Here is a 17704-nt window from a genome sequence, read left to right as displayed (position 1 = left end):
AGTCTTGTGTTGCTTTGCAGTCTTAATGGCTGCTGCCATTCAAATACCAATTTCAGCGTTTTGATACCAAGATTGTGAATTTGTATCCCAAAAACACTTCCAATGCACGATGGGCATATCCTAGACCTCGACTATTGTTGATAAAATATTTGCATGTAAACTGCCGCGTTTTGTATTTAGTTGTAATTTTGGTAGATATTGCACTTGAATGAAATTTAATTGACAATTTATCTGTAGTTTTTATCTGCCAATCAAATTGGTTAATCTTTTCGAGTATTTCAGCCATGTTTAGAGAATAGTTTTAATCATAAACACGAAGTGATTACCTTAAGTCAATAGTGAATGATGGGACACGAAAATGAGCTAAATCGATTAGTACGTGTCATAACATTTTGTTGAATTTCAAGCGCCACACTTATTAGTAATATTTACTACCTCTTTCAAAAGAGTAGGTAGTTTTCAACCTTGAACAATTTCAATATTTAACTCAGGTGACATTTCGAGTAATTTTGAACAATTATTGTTAATCTTTTGACATTGGGCCGCATGCGAGGAGTTTTTGACTTAATTGTGATGGGCGAGGGACGCCAATTCTCACAACGACAATTGGGTATGTTACATCCTCTGACCTGTTTTTTTTGTTTTTGTTGTAAAGATGGTTCTCACAGTTCCTAGTGTTCAGATGGACTTCTTCCATGTAGTTCAACCTACAGGTGGTTCTCATATTTCTTTCACGCTAACAAGGATTATTGCACACTTTTCTTGGTCGCTAGACCAACATTTAGATTGAAGTTAGAATTAGATGTGAAGGTTTGCAGTTTAACCAGCTTTCGAGGAACAAATGTCAACTTATTTCACAATCATTTGAACGGAATAGGCGGGGAGTGACTCAAGAGCCGTCAGATGGTTTATTTGCCTTAGATGAGTTATAACAAAGGTTAATTATCAGCTTCTCGTATCTAAACAATAAAATAATCAATCTCTTTGAGACTCTTATTTGTGCATACAGTTTTTTTTCGCGCAGATCACCAAGTAATGCTAAAACTGCAATATGGTTGTCGATTTCCTGAAAACTCTTTCTGTGAAGTATTCGAATGGTACCAATCGAATGATTTAACGGAGACACCACCGAGCTTATTTTAGCTATCAGTTATCTTGAATAATGTAGGCTCCAAATTAAACTTTGGGGCGAGATTGTGAACTATGCAAACGTTTATTAAAAGGGCTCATTCCAAAAAATTTAGTTTTAAAGTAATATTAAAAGCAGAAAAAATTGTCAAAATCGGTTACACCGGAGATGTAAAAAAACGGTTTTATGGAATGAACATCAAATCAACTCAACCAAAGTCATTATTGAAAAATAAACATGGAAATCTTATCTTTTTATTTGCATTCCTCGGGTTGTCAGAGCAGATCGATCGAACTAAACTCCTCTAGTATAATTCAATACAGAAGAATTTGAGAGTTAGAGAACTTACTGATCGCCAAGTTGAAAATTGATATTCGAGTTAATCTTTTCCAAACTGTGATTATTTCTGTAAATAAATAGTTAATTGGTTGTAAAAAATTTTCATATAAAATGTGTTTTTGAAAAATAGCCAAAATTCTTTTATACAGATCACAAAAAATTAAAATTTTGTTTTTCTTTAAAAATACTCCGAGTGAAAAGGCCGAAACGGTAAAATTTACTCATAACAAAGAATCTTCTCCAATGCTTAGTAAATAAAAGCGTTTAAGGACAGCCTTTAACGTTGCCTTACATGCTATGCACAATTAGAGATAGTGAAATTCTAACAAATTAGAAAAATTGCTTCATACTTGCTACAAAAAGCGGTTTTAAATATGTTGAACCAAAGTTGTGTTTAATAAATCTAGCTGGTAACAGATCTGCAAGATGTTGAAGAAAAACGAATAGGGCCATTATGCTTATCAAACATCAAAATTGACAAAAACCATGACAAAAATTTTCAAAAAGTTCGTGTCAATTTTTAGTGTCTATTTTACAATTACGAATAAAATAGCCTTATGTCGCCCTCACCTAATTGTCATGATAAAACAATCTAGACATAAATAGCAGATACAAACCATGCGTAATGTTCAGGTGATTTTTCTGTTTCGGATTTTTTTTGTTTGTGGTAAGTGCGTGGTTGCGATTGTGTGGGTGAATGTATGTGAGTGCGTGTGTTTGTAATCTGTCTGTTATGTGTATGCAAGAGTGTGAGGAAAAGAGAGAATTGTTCTGAGAGAATTAGTTCCTTTAACTGTTACACACAATCAGAGGCAGAGTGGAAAAAACTGACAGAAAAATCGCTGAATAATTGCTTCAAATTGGGGTTTTGCGTATTTTAAGGTTTAAAATACTGTTTTTTTTTTTAAAAAAATCTAGCTGGTAACTCACCTGCGTGATTTTGAAAAAAATTAATGAGCCCATCCACCGTTATGCTCATTAAACATCAAAAATGATGTTAATAAATTTTGGAAAAAAATTTCAAAAAAGGTCATTTTAAATTTTAGTGGCAAATTTACAATTACCGCTACAATTTACCGATGCAAAATTTAGTTATTCCCGAAGAGTTCCATACATAGGTTTGTAGTTAAAACAAATGAGACATAATTTAACGAAGCGAACTGTGGGTAAAGTAAAGATCAGTTGCCAAAAAGAAATTGTGTTGTGCTGGGTTTTAATTGTGTGTGTGTTTGTGCTCTTGTGTGGGTATATACGTGTGTGCGTAATGTGTTCGGTAGGAGAGAGAGGAAGGAGATAGTTTGTTTGAGGTAGTTAGATACTTTAAATATTAGACAGAATAAGGCAGAGTGCAAAAACTATCAAAAATTGTGAAATTAGAAATATTACATATTTGTTACAAATTGCGGCTGCAACTTTGTCCAGAACCAACATTGTTTTTTTAAATATCGCCGTTAACGGTAAAATTTACTCACAACAAAGAATCTTCTCCAATGCTTAGTAAATAAAAGCGTTTAAGGACAGCCTTTAACGTTGCCTTACATGCTATGCACAATTAGAGGTAGTGAAATTCTAACAAATTAGAAAAATTGCTTCATACTTGCTACAAAAAGCGGTTTTAAATATGTTGAACCAAAGTTGTGTTTAATAAATCTAGCTGGTAACAGATCTGCAAGATGTTGAAGAAAAACGAATAGGGCCATTATGCTTATCAAACATCAAAATTGACAAAAACCATGACAAAAATTTTCAAAAAGTTCGTGTCAATTTTTAGTGTCTATTTTACAATTACGAATAAAATAGCCTTATGTCGCCCTCACCTAATTGTCATGATAAAACAATCTAGACATAAATAGCAGATACAAACCATGCGTAATGTTCAGGTGATTTTTCTGTTTCGGATTTTTTTTGTTTGTGGTAAGTGCGTGGTTGCGATTGTGTGGGTGAATCTATGTGAGTGCGTGTGTTTGTAATCTGTCTGTTATGTGTATGCAAGAGTGTGAGGAAAAGAGAGAATTGTTCTGAGAGAATTAGTTCCTTTAACTGTTACACACAATCAGAGGCAGAGTGGAAAAAACTGACAGAAAAATCGCTGAATAATTGCTTCAAATTGGGGTTTTGCGTATTTTAAGGTTTAAAATACTGTTTTTTTTTAAAAAAAATCTAGCTGGTAACTCACCTGCGTGATTTTGAAAAAAATTAATGAGCCCATCGCCCGTTATGCTCATTAAACATCAAAAATGATGTTAATAAATTTTGGAAAAAAATTTCAAAAAAGGTCATTTTAAATTTTAGTGGCAAATTTACAATTACCGCTACAATTTACCGATGCAAAATTTAGTTATTCCCGAAGAGTTCCATACATAGGTTTGTAGTTAAAACAAATGAGACATAATTTAACGAAGCGAACTGTGGGTAAAGTAAAGATCAGTTGCCAAAAAGAAATTGTGTTGTGCTGGGTTTTAATTGTGTGTGTGTTTGTGCTCTTGTGTGGGTATATACGTGTGTGCGTAATGTGTTCGGTAGGAGAGAGAGGAAGGAGATAGTTTGTTTGAGGTAGTTAGATACTTTAAATATTAGACAGAATAAGGCAGAGTGCAAAAACTATCAAAAATTGTAAAATTAGAAATATTACATATTTGTTACAAATTGCGGCTGCAACTTTGTCCAGAACCAACATTGTTTTTTTAAATATCGCCGTTAACACATCAGCCAGAGCTTAATGAAAATATTATACTCATGAGACCTCTAAAATCCCAAAAAAGTTCGAAAACTTCAAAAAGTTTCTTTTCATTGTTCAGTGCCAAAATTACAATTAATCATACAATTGCCTCAACCAGTGCACACCTATTTAATTGAAAAAAAGTGTAGAAGGTGTAGAATCACCAAATTGAACGTGATTAACATTGAGTAAGGATCAGCTGCAAAAAGAAATATTTAATGTTTTTGGTGCTGGGGTTTGTGTTTATGATTTGCTTTATTTTTGTAATGTGTGTCTGTGGTTTGTCTGTTTGTTTGTCTTTCAAATAGTACCACACTTATCTTTCTAGAATGTGCTGATAAGAAAAAAATTGGCTGGTGATTAGATTGAATAGAAGCTAACAAGCTGGAAAAGTATAGCTCCCTATGTTCCAGCTTTTGGTGTTTTTGCTGATTTTTAGATAATTAATGAACTTTTACAGATAACCGAACTTTATTTTTGGACAAAATTTCTCGAGGTAAGCACCCTGAAAAATTAGTTTTTGAAAACAAATTTGTTTTCTGGACAAAATGGTGTAACATTAAAGTGAACATGAAAATCAGTTAAAATTTCGGATCTATTCTGTTTCGGCCCCCAGTGTTTTTTATGACCCCCAGTTACAAATTATATGTTGTTATATAGCACGTTACTATGTAAGAAAATAGCACGTGCAACTGGGGGTCATAAAAAATTTATGCTCACTAAGCTGGGGGGAGGCAAAACTGAATAGATCCAAAAGATCCAGCACTCCAAAGATTTAGGTTTCTGGATTCGCATATGTGAGTTTTAATGAAAAGAGAGCCAATGAGACTAAATGATATGAATCGAAAAAAGGAAAACGTGAAAACTGAAAAATCGTGAATTTGCTTGCTAACGAATAGTCCAAAACGAAGTTGTTAATTGTAAAGTCAAACAAATCAAGGAGTTCAATGATTTTACACACCAGATAGCCTAAAACCAAAGAGACCTGTCGAACAGACGCGGTGAATAAATGCTAAAATAACTAAAACATGGAAAAAACAGTCTTCAGTCACGAGAACAAAGAGTAGCTACGTCATATAAACCTTAAGCTGCCCTTTGATAAATGACAAAAATTGCAACTATGCAGCGTAAGAACATCTATATAAGTCCCTTTTGTTTCAGCAAGATGTCTAAATTCGATGCTTAATTTTGACTTCTATATGACATTTAAATTTGTCAATAGATATTGAAAAATAAAGACATGCCCTCATAGAAATCTGTTGCAAATGGAGTTGCAAAATCGGAGCGTACCGCGAGATATGTTACAGCTTATTAGTTATAATAAATAATCTTAAAACAAGCAGCTATATGGTGTATATATAGACTAACAAAGGACCGATTTTAGCTAAAAGATGATGATTTAACCTTGATAATGTCTAATTAAAAATGAACATTTTAGGATTCAGTAGAGGCAATTATGATAAACTATAGAAAATAAGATAAACTATGAAAAACAAATAGCTAGTCAGTCAAAGTCTGACGAATATGTCGAGAACACAAATTTAGCTTGATTGGGGTGGGTTGGGGGCACATATGTTAACGTTTTTCAAAACCTTCTGCTCTTTGAACTGATTCTTATTCTTCAAGAGCTTTGCAATGGGGACGTATCAGAAATTTTAAAATGGTGTAAACTTTTAGGAAGAAAATAGATGTTAGGGCATATGTATTCGCGCATTTCTAAAATAAAGTTAGAGTTCTCAATATTTCAACAGCAGGAGTAGAATAAGCAATCTTTTAGAGCTTTTGGGAAATATTACCTAATCAAATAAAACTTTTACAAATATTTTTTTGCTCTATCAAAATGTAATAAAGACACTTCTGTTGTTGTGAAAAGCTTGGTTGACAATATTTCTTTTAAAAAAGTTTTTCTCATTTCGTGTCCTGTCTTTGGGAAGAAATTTTTTGATAGAACCGTAGAAAAGTTGAAGTATTGCAGAAACTTTCTTCGTTTCTTTGTTTTTGCTATACTTCACTGAACTTAAATAAAAGTCACTTATGGTGCAAATATGTGTTTTTAGAATCAAACAGTATCGAAGAGAATCTGAAATATTGCAAAGTTTTTGGAATCATTATTTTATTGGAATTGTATGGAATTCAAATTTTTGGATATTTTTGCGCACAAAACATCAGAAGGTTACTAGATGGTAGGCCAAAGATCTTTGGACTTTCTCTGAGATCAGATTTTAAAACAAATTGTTGAATGGCTTTCCTTCTGAAGTTTTGCCAGCTTTATAACTTAAGATTATCATTCTTCTGTTTATCAAATTACTTTTTTAATACTGGCTTATTCTTCTGAAAGTTCTACCGAGATTGCGAAAATTTAATTGAGATCTTTTCCTTTAATATTGTTAATTTGCCCAATTTTTTCGGGATGTCATGTTAGTTATCAACAGAAGTTTTAAGTTGTCTGGTTGAAAAGAAACTCTTCTGAAGAGAGCTGATACAGGGTTGAGAAAAGGCTTTGAAAACTGGGCAAAATTTGAAATTGAAGAGAAATAGTGACCAAAATTTGTTTGTTACATCTGCAATCATATCCAATAGATACTCCCGTTTTGCGACGAAATTTGGCAACTAAACTGGCGAATTGAATGTTCATTATTTGGTTTGTTATCAAAGCAAGAAAGTTAAACGACTTTTAAGAGCGGATATGACAAGATGCACATGTCAAAAAGTGAGTTTAAAGCTTTTAATAGCTCACAAATAAAGTTTGAAATGGTCATTTTTTTAAAAAAGTTTCACGACTGTTTTTCCACTGCTTTTGATTTCACATCTCCTGTGTTGCGCTTGACCTTAATTGCTCTTATTCGGAAGTTAGGGATGTGCTGGACAAAGTGATTTTTGACCTAAGCTACCACAAGGCATTGTTATCTGGGTGGTAAATTGCAACAAAGGTTCTGATTTCTGCTCAAGTTAAATTTAATATGGGCTGTATATAAGCAATTGAATGGAAGTGCGGTAGTGGTAGTAACCGAAGTTATCCGATTTTGTTCCTTGTAAAATTTTTTCATTTTATCAAATAACCAAAAGTTAAGGCGTGATCAACTTTTTGCCCCGGGCCCTCTAAAAAGGCGGAAAATAGGGAGGGGGGGGGGGGGGGGGGGGAGGGGAGGGTGGGGGTGGCGAACCCTGGATTTTCTGATTCAAAACAAAAGGTATAGTGTGCTGCGCTCAAAGTGTGCTCTATTGGTTAGGTTTTTTGGGTAATTTGCTGGGACAGTTGTTCATCATAAAAATTCTTAAATTTGTAAATTTTCATGATTTTTTTTTCGTTTTGATTTGTTTCCTGGAAGTTCATTTTGGAGTTCCAAATTTCCCTTCTGTTTCATGTGCTCCAATGGTGTTGTTCTTTCTTTAGTTAATGATTCTTCTTGATGCCTTTCATCTCTTCGAAGGAGGACTTCTGAAATTAATTTCTTCGATTGAATGAAAAAATAAAATAATCCAAATTTCAAATTTGGTTGGTTGGTAAACAACGCAGGGAGGGATTTTGCCAAGATAGCTCTGGCGCCCGCCAGTTTTGTAACTTATTGAGAATGATTCTTATATTGCATTATAAGTGAGCTTTGAAGGACCTTTGAGAAGGCAGATTATTTGTTTTGATGCTTTTTTCCTGATTTTTTTTGTTTTGGTTTTTCATGTTTTTTCGTTTTTATTTGTTTCCTGAGAGTTTATTTTGGAGTTCCAAATTTCCCCTCTGTTTCATGTGCTCTAATGGAGTTGTTCTTTCTTTAGTTAATGATTCTTCTTGATGCCTTTCATCTCTTCGAAGGAGGACTTCTGAAATTAATTTGTTTCGATTGAATGAAATAATCCAAATTTCAAATTTGGTTGATTGGTAAACAGCGCAGGGAGGGATTTTGCGAAGATAGCTTTGGCGCCCTTCCGTTTTGTAACTTATTGAAAATGATTCTTGTTTTGCATTATAAGTGAGCTTTGAAGGACCTTTGAGAAGGCAGATTATTTGTTTTGATGATTACTTCATAGGAACAATTATATGAAAATTTAAGCATTAAAATATGGAGTTGGGATTAATGGAGTGGGTTAAAGTATTCAAGAGGGACTGTTTTCAATGGGAAAAACTAAGACCAGTTCTTGGGCTGAAGTGCCAACAGTCGATGGTTCTGGCGGGCGTGCGTTGGAAGTTTGTTCAATTGTATGGTCGGTTTTCACATGGCTGCAGGAAGAGCTGGTTGGCAGTTGTTACCGCAAAGCTGCTAAATTTTTATGGTTAACTCCTCGAGAAGTTGGCAAACAACGAAATTGCCCGCGCTGTTAGTAGCGTCTTCGCTGGTGTGAGAATGTGAGAACACAGAGTGGGCCTGAACGTTTGCACGAACTGTCTCAATATTCTGGTTCCGCGATACCAAGCAGGTGGAACTTTAAAGAGTCAAGATGCGATCTTCCAATGGAACGAGTGATGGACGGGGGAAAATCGAAATCTATGGTCACGCGATCGTTTCCACCACACCGTTAATGATATTTTCCCAATTTTTTAAAAACTTCTCTTCAACACTCCTCGGTGTGCAGGTTTTCCCAACTCAAAAATTATTTTTGCTCAGTGCAACAGACTTCAATTTCAGTTGGTAACAAAAAGTTTAAGGGGAAAGGAAAACAAAATTTTTATGGTGAACCTTTTGACCGTTTACAACCAGTAGAGCATTTTTAAACAGGAGAACAAATGGGCATTTTTGAGCCAGCTGCGAAATTCGAAAAAAAAATTGCACTAACCAGCCCATTTAGACAAGCTGAACACGAAGCAAAACATTATTTTATCTTGCTAAAAACAAAAAAGCTCCAATGAAAATTCCAGATGGCTCAATAATCGCAATTTTTGAAGTCAATGTTTGTTTTGATACCACTGGAATCGATACCACTTTGAACTAATTTTGATACCACTGGAATCAAAACTAATTCAAAGTGACAGTCAGAGACGAGATCAAAACAGATTGCAAATTTCAGTAGATCAGAAAAATCAGCTGTTTCCCACTCCCGATATCCACAGCAGCTCAAAACAACTAGCTCGAGCCAGAAAACGTTTTTATGGCGGATTGACAATGCGAAAAACTCGAGGCAAAACGGCCTTTGGAAAATCCACAAGCCAAAAACTTTCCCGAATTTGTTCACTTTAAAGACAGTACTCACTGAAGCCGATAAGGAAAGCACCGAATCACTTCGTGCAGAGATAAATGATATTTTTACCCGACACTGACTAGACCACGATTATGTGCGCAAGTGTTCTGTGCAACTGACTCATGACACAGACAGATGAGTTTACTAGAAAAAAAACAGAATATCTGTACACCGGAAGGACGACTGACTATGAAATTAGCAGTCGTAAAGTTCCGCCGTTTGATCAGAACTACTCATCGTCTTTTACCAAGTGGAAGCCAGACGGGAAGCTACGGATACCTGTCGACCTCAAAAAAATGAAGTATTTGATGCGGAATGTTAAACAAGAATTTTTGCATAGCAAAACAAGCAGGTGCTGGCTCACAGCTCGCAGGCAGGAAACTTCTGCAAATTGGATGCAAGTGGGGGATACTTTTCAGTCGCGATGAATGACGAAAAATCAGTTCAGCTTCTGCCGTTCAATTTTGAATCAAGACCATGCCTTTCAACGACCAAGGCCTAAGCAGATTGCGGGAGGTCATTCAGTTTTCTTGTGCCAAAACCTAAACCCTGCACTTTTCACCGACAAATGGTTGCAATCTTTGGATATTGGCCTTGGTTCATGACTCAGGTGACATCAAAAAACTGAGAGACGTGTTCTCCTGCATACAAGAATCAGGAATGAAGACTTGCAATAGACAAGTATAGGTTCGGCCTGTGGAAAATACAATTTATAGGAAGCAGGATATCGTCCGAAGGTTTAACACCCATCACACAAAAAAATCAAATGTCTCATGAAAACGTTCAAGACCCTCAAACAGCTGAACAAGTGAAACGGATGATTGGGATCTTTCATTTGTACAAAGCCTTCATACCTGACCTATCAAATAAATGGCTTAGCAAAACTTTCTATATACATTCAAAGAAAGTAACTTTCGAAAACGAGGAAGAGCACAAATTTATGTCGCAAATTGACGGATCGCTTTAAACGGAATGCAACATATCACTCCGAGTTTCAAAAACTGAGCAACAATGTCATTATGGTAGAAGCACCAGTCTACGCCGCTTGTTATGTTCTCATGATAGAAGTCTATTCATTGAATGGAACAAATCAGAAACCCAAAACTTACGAAGCGTTAACTGTTGGATCAAAAATAGTTAAACCAAATCGAACCATTTATGGAAAAGAGTTCTTAGCCGTTCATTTTGTCCTTGACACAATGGGAAACATCATTTGGGGATTAAAATGTTCTGATTTCTGCTAACTTAACTTGCGATTTAATGGTTGTCTGTATATGAGCAACCTAACGGCAGTGGTTTTTCCTGAATTTATGTTTTTGTAATATTTTTGCTTCATGTTAGTAATAATTTTGCATTCTGTTTGTAATATTTTTGCATTTTCTTTTTTATCAACCAATCAAAAGCTGAAGCGTGATGAGTGGCTTTGCCACTTCCTATATCACGGCTCTATTAGACTATTAATTAGGTTCGATCTTTCCGTTTTTAGGCTAATTGAATTTTCGAAATTGTGAGTAATGGATACTTATTGATTTTTCACCGTGCACAAAATTGATATTAAGTTAAACTATGTGACGAGGTATTGTCACTGTGGTCCACAATGAGACAAAACAGCTTCAAAATTTCGAAGTGTAGCTTTGCAGCGTACTGTTTTTGAAGGCAAAATTGAGCGAACAAAATTCAGTACAATAATTAAATAATCGATTTTTGAAGAGTCAAAACAGTGACATTGGGATGATCTTGAATTCTATCTCATGTTTTATCCTGAATAAAAATCAGTTTAAGTAACGGGCTCGGAATTGTTAATTGTGAGTGCGGCAACTGCAGTTGTGGTCGAATTTTAATACAATATTTTAGAAACAGTACGGCATTGTTTAAGTGTTTATAGTTATGTATCGTACAAGGGATAGATTGGATCCAACGAGTCTTCTAAGATATCTAAATGCAGTCTCCTTATTAGCTAGGAATCAAAAAACCTTAGCTCGTCACTATTATATTTACATTGGAAAAAGGTCTTTTTTGGGGAATACTCTTAGAATTGAAATGGCTGCCTAATCCGCAGGAAAATGATAACCGCTCTGAAACATTGGTGTCTCGTTTAAATTTACAGATTCACAAGCAGTGTTAGACAGTTTCATTGCACTGTTAGACGCGTTTTGTCCCATTAAGAAATAAAGTTGAGCTGAACACTGTAAGGAGGAATTTTTCTGGAACTGTTTTATTTCCCTACTTTCATAGTTCTGATAGTCCGTACAATGCTTGAATTGTTTAGTATCTCTTGAAATTTTAACTCTGATGCATTCTTCAAACCACGGCTATAGCATGAAACGCATTAAACAGATTTTTTTTGCTATCATGAGACAGTGTCAAGTAGATTCATTGTTTTGTTTGTGATTGGATAGACAATGCAAGAGGAAGAGAAAAACTTCCTCAAGACATCAGTTGACGCGCAAGTTAGTCAGGCAATTTTTCTTTCTCATGTTATCTATTAAAATTCGGGAGCGTTCGCTGTTCCAGTGAACGAAGTTTTCGATATTTTAATTGGTGTAGAGATAAACATCGTTAACCACATTTCTGATTCAAAATGAACCGGTTTTCAATGCAAAATGAAATTCTGTGTTATCTAAAAAAAGAATCTACTGCTTATGACCTCGTATGGGAATATTTTCTGTAATTTTATGCAGTAAAAAGTTGGATGAATCTTACTTCTGGTTATTAACTTAAATGCTATTTGAGCTAGGTTAGGTCAACAGAATTCGTCAAGATCACATTCTCTGAAATAATTCATTGAACCATTTTTCAGATAAGTGCTTGCTGATTTGAATGATGTGAAACGGTAGCCTGCCAATTCCAGTCAAATAATGGTTGAGCAGATGGAGATGAGGGTGCCAGCAATTCAAACCCATACGTTTAGATTAAAAGGTTGGTTGGTAAATTGCTTTTCAGCTTCACTATCAGCAAATGTGGAATCAGCCTTGACTTGGTTATAGTTTGGTAAGATCTTTTTGCGCATTCAAACCATTATTTTTGGTCATTTGGCGGCATGATGGCGACTTTTTCCTCATCGAAATTCTTTCCAAAGTGTCCAGACAAAACAGTCCCAGACAAAACAGTCCCAAATTGCAAAGTATTCCCAGAAAAAACAGTCCAAGACCAAATAGTCCCGAGAAAACAGACAAAACAGTCCCAGACAAAATAGTCCCAAATAAAATATTGAAACAATTGTAAGTATAATCTGCAAAAAAATGAGAAACATAATCTATGAGTTAAACAGTCTGAATGCATTGTTTTTAATTAATTTGAATTAGGACTAAACCAAAAACTTCAGTTCGGACTATTTTGTCTGGGACTGTTTTGTCTGTTTTCTCGGGACTATTTAGCCTGGGACTGTTTTGTCTGGGATTATTTTGCTATTCGGGACTGTTTTGTCCAGGACTGTTTTGTCTGTTAACCCTTTCCAAACTAGGCGGAATAATGGCTCCATTTTTGCTCTTGGACGAAATTAAATTTGAAGCTATTATTGTAAATTGTTGTTTGTCTTTTATATGCAAAATTTTGCTTGAGAGTTTTGCGCGCATTTTAACAATCTTTCCATATCACTTCTCGAGGCATTCTTTCGCTCTTGGCTTCTTGATTTTTGCGTTATTAATGGCCGCGAAGCGACAGTTGAGGCTATTATTGGCCTCTTGGTTTTTTATTTTTTGTCAAGATTTTTGTTACGACCATATGACGTCACAACCACTTCAAATACTGCTTTTTGTTCATCCATTCATGCATTTTCAACTGAATTGCGTGCGTGATGCCATTTTTCACTCTTGGTGGAGCTAGGTTTTTTTGCTCATTAGCCTGATTAATTTTTTGGTCTCACGTGATTTACCTCTCTTAAAAATGACTTCCTCACTCTGAAATTGACTTTTCTTTGCTTTAATTCAGAGAGATAAGGTCAAATGAGTGCTTGTCACTCTAATTGAAGGTTATTTAAGATCAGCAAATAGAATCAGCAATAAGTTTTACAGACTCTTAATCAAAACATCTCAGCGCTTAATGAAAAGAATAAATTTCTTTTTTGATCTGTCTTTTTTACCTTCTTTTTGAGACTACAGATCTATGAAGCTATTGCGAATATTTTCTGGAATTTGCTAGCTATGTTCTAACTTCTTGTTCGGAAGTTTTGACTGTTGCTAAAACAAAAGCGATTTTGAGGTGCACGGGGAGCCAGCTGACCACGGTAGGAACTAATTCGAATTCATTTGGAAACCAACGAATTTAAATAATTCATTGTGCTGGTTAACTGGCTCCCTCTTCCAAAAAACGGACCTTTCTAACTAACAATTGGAGGATAAAATTGTCACATATTCGTGGTTTTGCATCGTAATTGTTTTAAAATTTTTCAGAAATTTTGGCTCTTTTCCGTTTGTGCCCCCCCCCCCCCAGTTCGTTATGCACCCCCCAATTACGGAGGTCGTGACTTTACATAATAAATCATTATGTAAAAATATGGTACGTACGTTTGGGGTTTTATTAATATGCACCCACTAAGCTGGGGCACAAATCCGAAATTTCTTTTAAACTATTTCAATATAGATTGCCGCCAAATCATTGATGGTCAACTTTCCTTAATTATCTCAAAACCCACTCACCCATCCAAGCAGTTGATATTTTATCATTTTTAAGCCGTTATCATTAAACTTCTATCATTAAGCAATTAATCAATTTTTATTTTAATCATTCATTTTTGAAAGAATTTTAAAAATAGAGTACTCATGTTACAAAAGGAGGCCGTTTTCCGATTGTCGCTTTATTGGATCTAGTAGTCTGATGTTCAATATGTGATGATTGCCCTGTCCGTGGTAAATAAGTTTAAAAACTATAGTTTATAAAGTCTTATCATTCCAAATCATTGTAAAAAAAATCAATTTTAACAAGTTTTTTGATAGTTTTATTATAATTCTGATTATTTTCAATTTAAATTTTTAAATTTTCGATCTTCAAGGTTCAAGTCCCAGTGGGTAGTACTATACGAGGAATGATGACCCAGAAAAGCTGAGGCCGATCGGAATTTCCAATAAATAGTTATAGGTTTTTTCCCCGAGAACTTTTATTATTACCTTTTTTTTTCTCTTAAACTTATTTATATCTTGATTGCAAGTTTAGAGAGTCTCACTGGGGCGGGATTTGCGGGTACTAGTACCCCGTTACCTGTCCTCTTTGGTTGCGGTAAAGAATTATTTTGTTTATTATTAGATGTTAGATTTGTATTACCTGATCAAAGAAATCAATTCTTTTTCTTTATATGCATTTTCGTTTTTTCTTGCGGTCTTTTGAGGTGATTGTACTGTCTTCAGTTATTTTTGTGCTGGCTGATTAATTGCCGTTCTATTTGACTGGAATATTGCAGTTAAAATTCCAAGCATGGCGTTGTATGTTTTCATTGAATCGCTTTTTGAATGGTGAAATCGAAATATCATGGAACAAAAAGCGGTCATATAATGAGAACCGTTTTCAAATATTAAGTTGCAAGACTTGAAATATCTGTTGCACTTTTGACTAATAATCCGCTTTATTCCTTCTGCTAGTCATTTAGTGCTTCTGAACTGTCCAAAGCTTTCAGTTGGCTTCCTATCTGATGTCGTGTAAGTTCCTTAATTGGGTTCTAATATGAATATTCTGATTCATTTTTCTGCTTTCAAGGTTCTGTGGCATAGGACCCACAAATTTGCGTTGTACAAATGATATTGTTATCAAGATTGCGTCTAACAGAGTTCTGTACGCTATCAGCAGTTTTGTCGATGGTAAGAAGTCTTCTTGTTAGACCCCTTGATCCTACTAACTGTTTCATGTCACAAAAAAATGTCACACAAAATTATCGGATCAAATAGTGATGCGAGACTTCTGTGAATATGACAAAGCTGAGAAGTGCTATGACACATTCGCTCCGACCTTTTTTTGGTTAGCACAGTTGCTACCTACTGATATTATTCGTACTAAGATTTTGTAAAAATTTCTTCTGTACAAGATTTTTGTCAACTATTTGGGTCCCTCCTATCGGTCAATTTTTTATCGGTTTGACTTTGTTTCCAATGACCACGCGTTTTGGCTAAATTGATTTTTGCCTGATCTAAGTCACTAAAGTGGCTGAACTAAAATTGCAGGTGTTAATTGACAAAAGGTTGATACAAAAACCAAGTCAATTCTCCCAAATTTAGTTCCAATATCCGGTTATCCAAAATGTTTGTGTTGATACACTCTGGCACCCTCGTTTGGCTCTTGTTAGGACTATCTGTAAGCCTGCCCTCATAAGATAAAATTTAGTGCCACATCAGGTTAAAATCTAACATGCATAACCGCAGTGTTGCATTTTAATATCATTTGATAGCGGGAGTCATTTTACAGTTTTTATCAGAGACAAAACCTATATGCAACTGAAAAATAGTTTTTCTTCTGATCAATTGTATTTATTGGTCTTTATCCATAATTTATGAACATCCATCCAAATTAAAGACCAGCTATTCATTCTCTCGCTTGTGTTTCGCTATCACTGTGCAGCAGGCTCACATACCTATTTTCATTGTGTTTTGTGAATATATTACATATTATTTGTGTTTTTCTTGCTTTACGTTTCCTTTGTGCTAAAAAATATACATGAGGCTGAAACTGTCACTCATGAACAGCTAGTATATCTGAACGTGAATTGATTGCGTTCAAGTTTATCATCCTGAAACCACGTAACGGTTTTACTGCGTCATTTTTACAGGTTAAAATTTGCTGTCTGATGTTGTAAGTACCCGATATTTCTTCATTTGTCAAGTTTGCTTAGGAGTTATGTTTCAAGCTTTCAAATTTTACCTCACTTTTCTTCAAGAAACCTAATGTTCGTATGGATTAGGTAAAGAATTTTTACTTCGATATATAAACCTTAGCGACGCAAACATTTTTTCTAACTTCTGAGGAAAATATTTGAACAGAACTGCTCAGCTAAAGCAATTTTTCAAATCCCAAAGCATTCAAAATGTAGAATTGATCATGAAAGTATTTTTCTTCCAAAATAAAATAACCGAAGTTTGAGGAACTTACAATTATTTAAAGAGACAGTCAAAAAGCTGTAAAACATTTTCATGGGAACAAAACTTTTTAGCGTTTGATTGTTGGCAATATCTTAGGAATCGGATAGTTTTGACGAAAGATTTGTAGCTTTCGAAAAAAAAGACATTATTAATAGCCAAGATAGCGACCGCATGAGCCGAGCTATTATTCACCTTCTCTTGTTCTTTATTACTCCAAGAGGAGTATTTGTTTTCTTAGTTTTTTATACCGAAAGCACTGAATCAGCGGGCGTTTTGGCCTGAAAGCGGAAGTAAAATTGCCGTCTGAACACGTGTTGATAAGCCAGAGAAGTGTTTCGTCCTACGCAGCGTTGATTGAAAGACTTTTTGACTTTGAAAGTTTCTTGAAGATATTGGTATAGAATGTGCATAGGGTGTATATATTTAGCCGGTTTTTTGTCGATTTTTATGCGTAGGGTTGAGTTTTTAACAATTTACTCTATCGAAGCAGCACTATTGTCTGACTCGCTTGAATTAACAGTGTTTGGGAGAGTCCATTAGTTAGTTTTAAGTGCTTCTTCAATTTTGACCTTTTTCCAGTAATTTCTGCTGGAAAAAGGTCAAAGAACGGTCTTTTGTTTGCTTTATATGGTCATATTTAGTGTATAGGGTAATGGTCCATTGTTATATCAGGCATTGTTTTTTTTCATTTCTCAGGTTTTGACATGTAGTAATTTAATCTTCGTATGATTAAAAAGGCGAATGCTTCTTTGAGCGTTGTTTGAGATTAAGTCAAATTTTGTTTCGTTATGACTATTTTAACATTATTAAGACATTTTTCGCAATTGTTTGACATTTTTGGCATTATTTAGACATTCGTTAATGTGTCTTGTCTTTGAAATTATTTTTTCTTGTGGAGAAAATTTTTTTGCGCGATGGTTTTGTTTGCGCGAAAATGACGTTTGCTTACCCTAATCCGAGGAAGTCAATGGAGTAAATGTCATTTTATTTAAAGGTTATTTGATTGCAAGTAGTAGGAACAACTCATAAGTTATAGAAGCTTGTATAGTCAAATTTGACCTCTCAGCAGCAAGTGAAAATAGAAATTTCTTTTAATTCATCTTGGTAATTTTGGGACTTTTTTTACGGAGCTATCCAAGCTGTTTTTTGCAATCGTACAGCTAAGTTTTGAACGATGCATGATTATCAAAAATATAAGATCTCAACTAAGAACTAATTGACACTTATTTACCATTTATATCATAGAGCAGTGTACCCTATTAAAAATTCTACCTTATGTAAGAAGTT

The 17704-nt window shown here is 34.8% G+C and overlaps 2 protein-coding genes across 2 annotated transcripts in view; one reads left to right on the top strand and one right to left on the bottom strand.

The window, feature by feature from the left end:
- The window catches only part of LOC142334656 (ubiquitin-conjugating enzyme E2-18 kDa-like), a 174383-nt gene that overhangs the window by 133698 nt on the left and 22981 nt on the right, over positions 1–17704 (bottom strand). The gene's annotated exons all lie outside the window — the stretch shown is intronic.
- LOC142334651 (uncharacterized) overlaps positions 11723–17704 on the top strand; it is a 148532-nt gene continuing 142550 nt past the window's right edge. The window contains exons 1-2 of the mRNA XM_075382856.1: positions 11723–11806; positions 12157–12275. The gene's annotated coding sequence lies outside the window, so the exon portion shown is untranslated. The remainder of the gene's footprint in view (positions 11807–12156; positions 12276–17704) is intronic.

This window comes from Convolutriloba macropyga, chromosome 2 (assembly GCF_964194025.1).
Source record: "Convolutriloba macropyga chromosome 2, txConMacr16.3, whole genome shotgun sequence".
Taxonomy (NCBI): domain Eukaryota; kingdom Metazoa; phylum Xenacoelomorpha; order Acoela; family Convolutidae; genus Convolutriloba; species Convolutriloba macropyga.
This window is presented reverse-complemented; position numbering and strand designations above follow the sequence as displayed.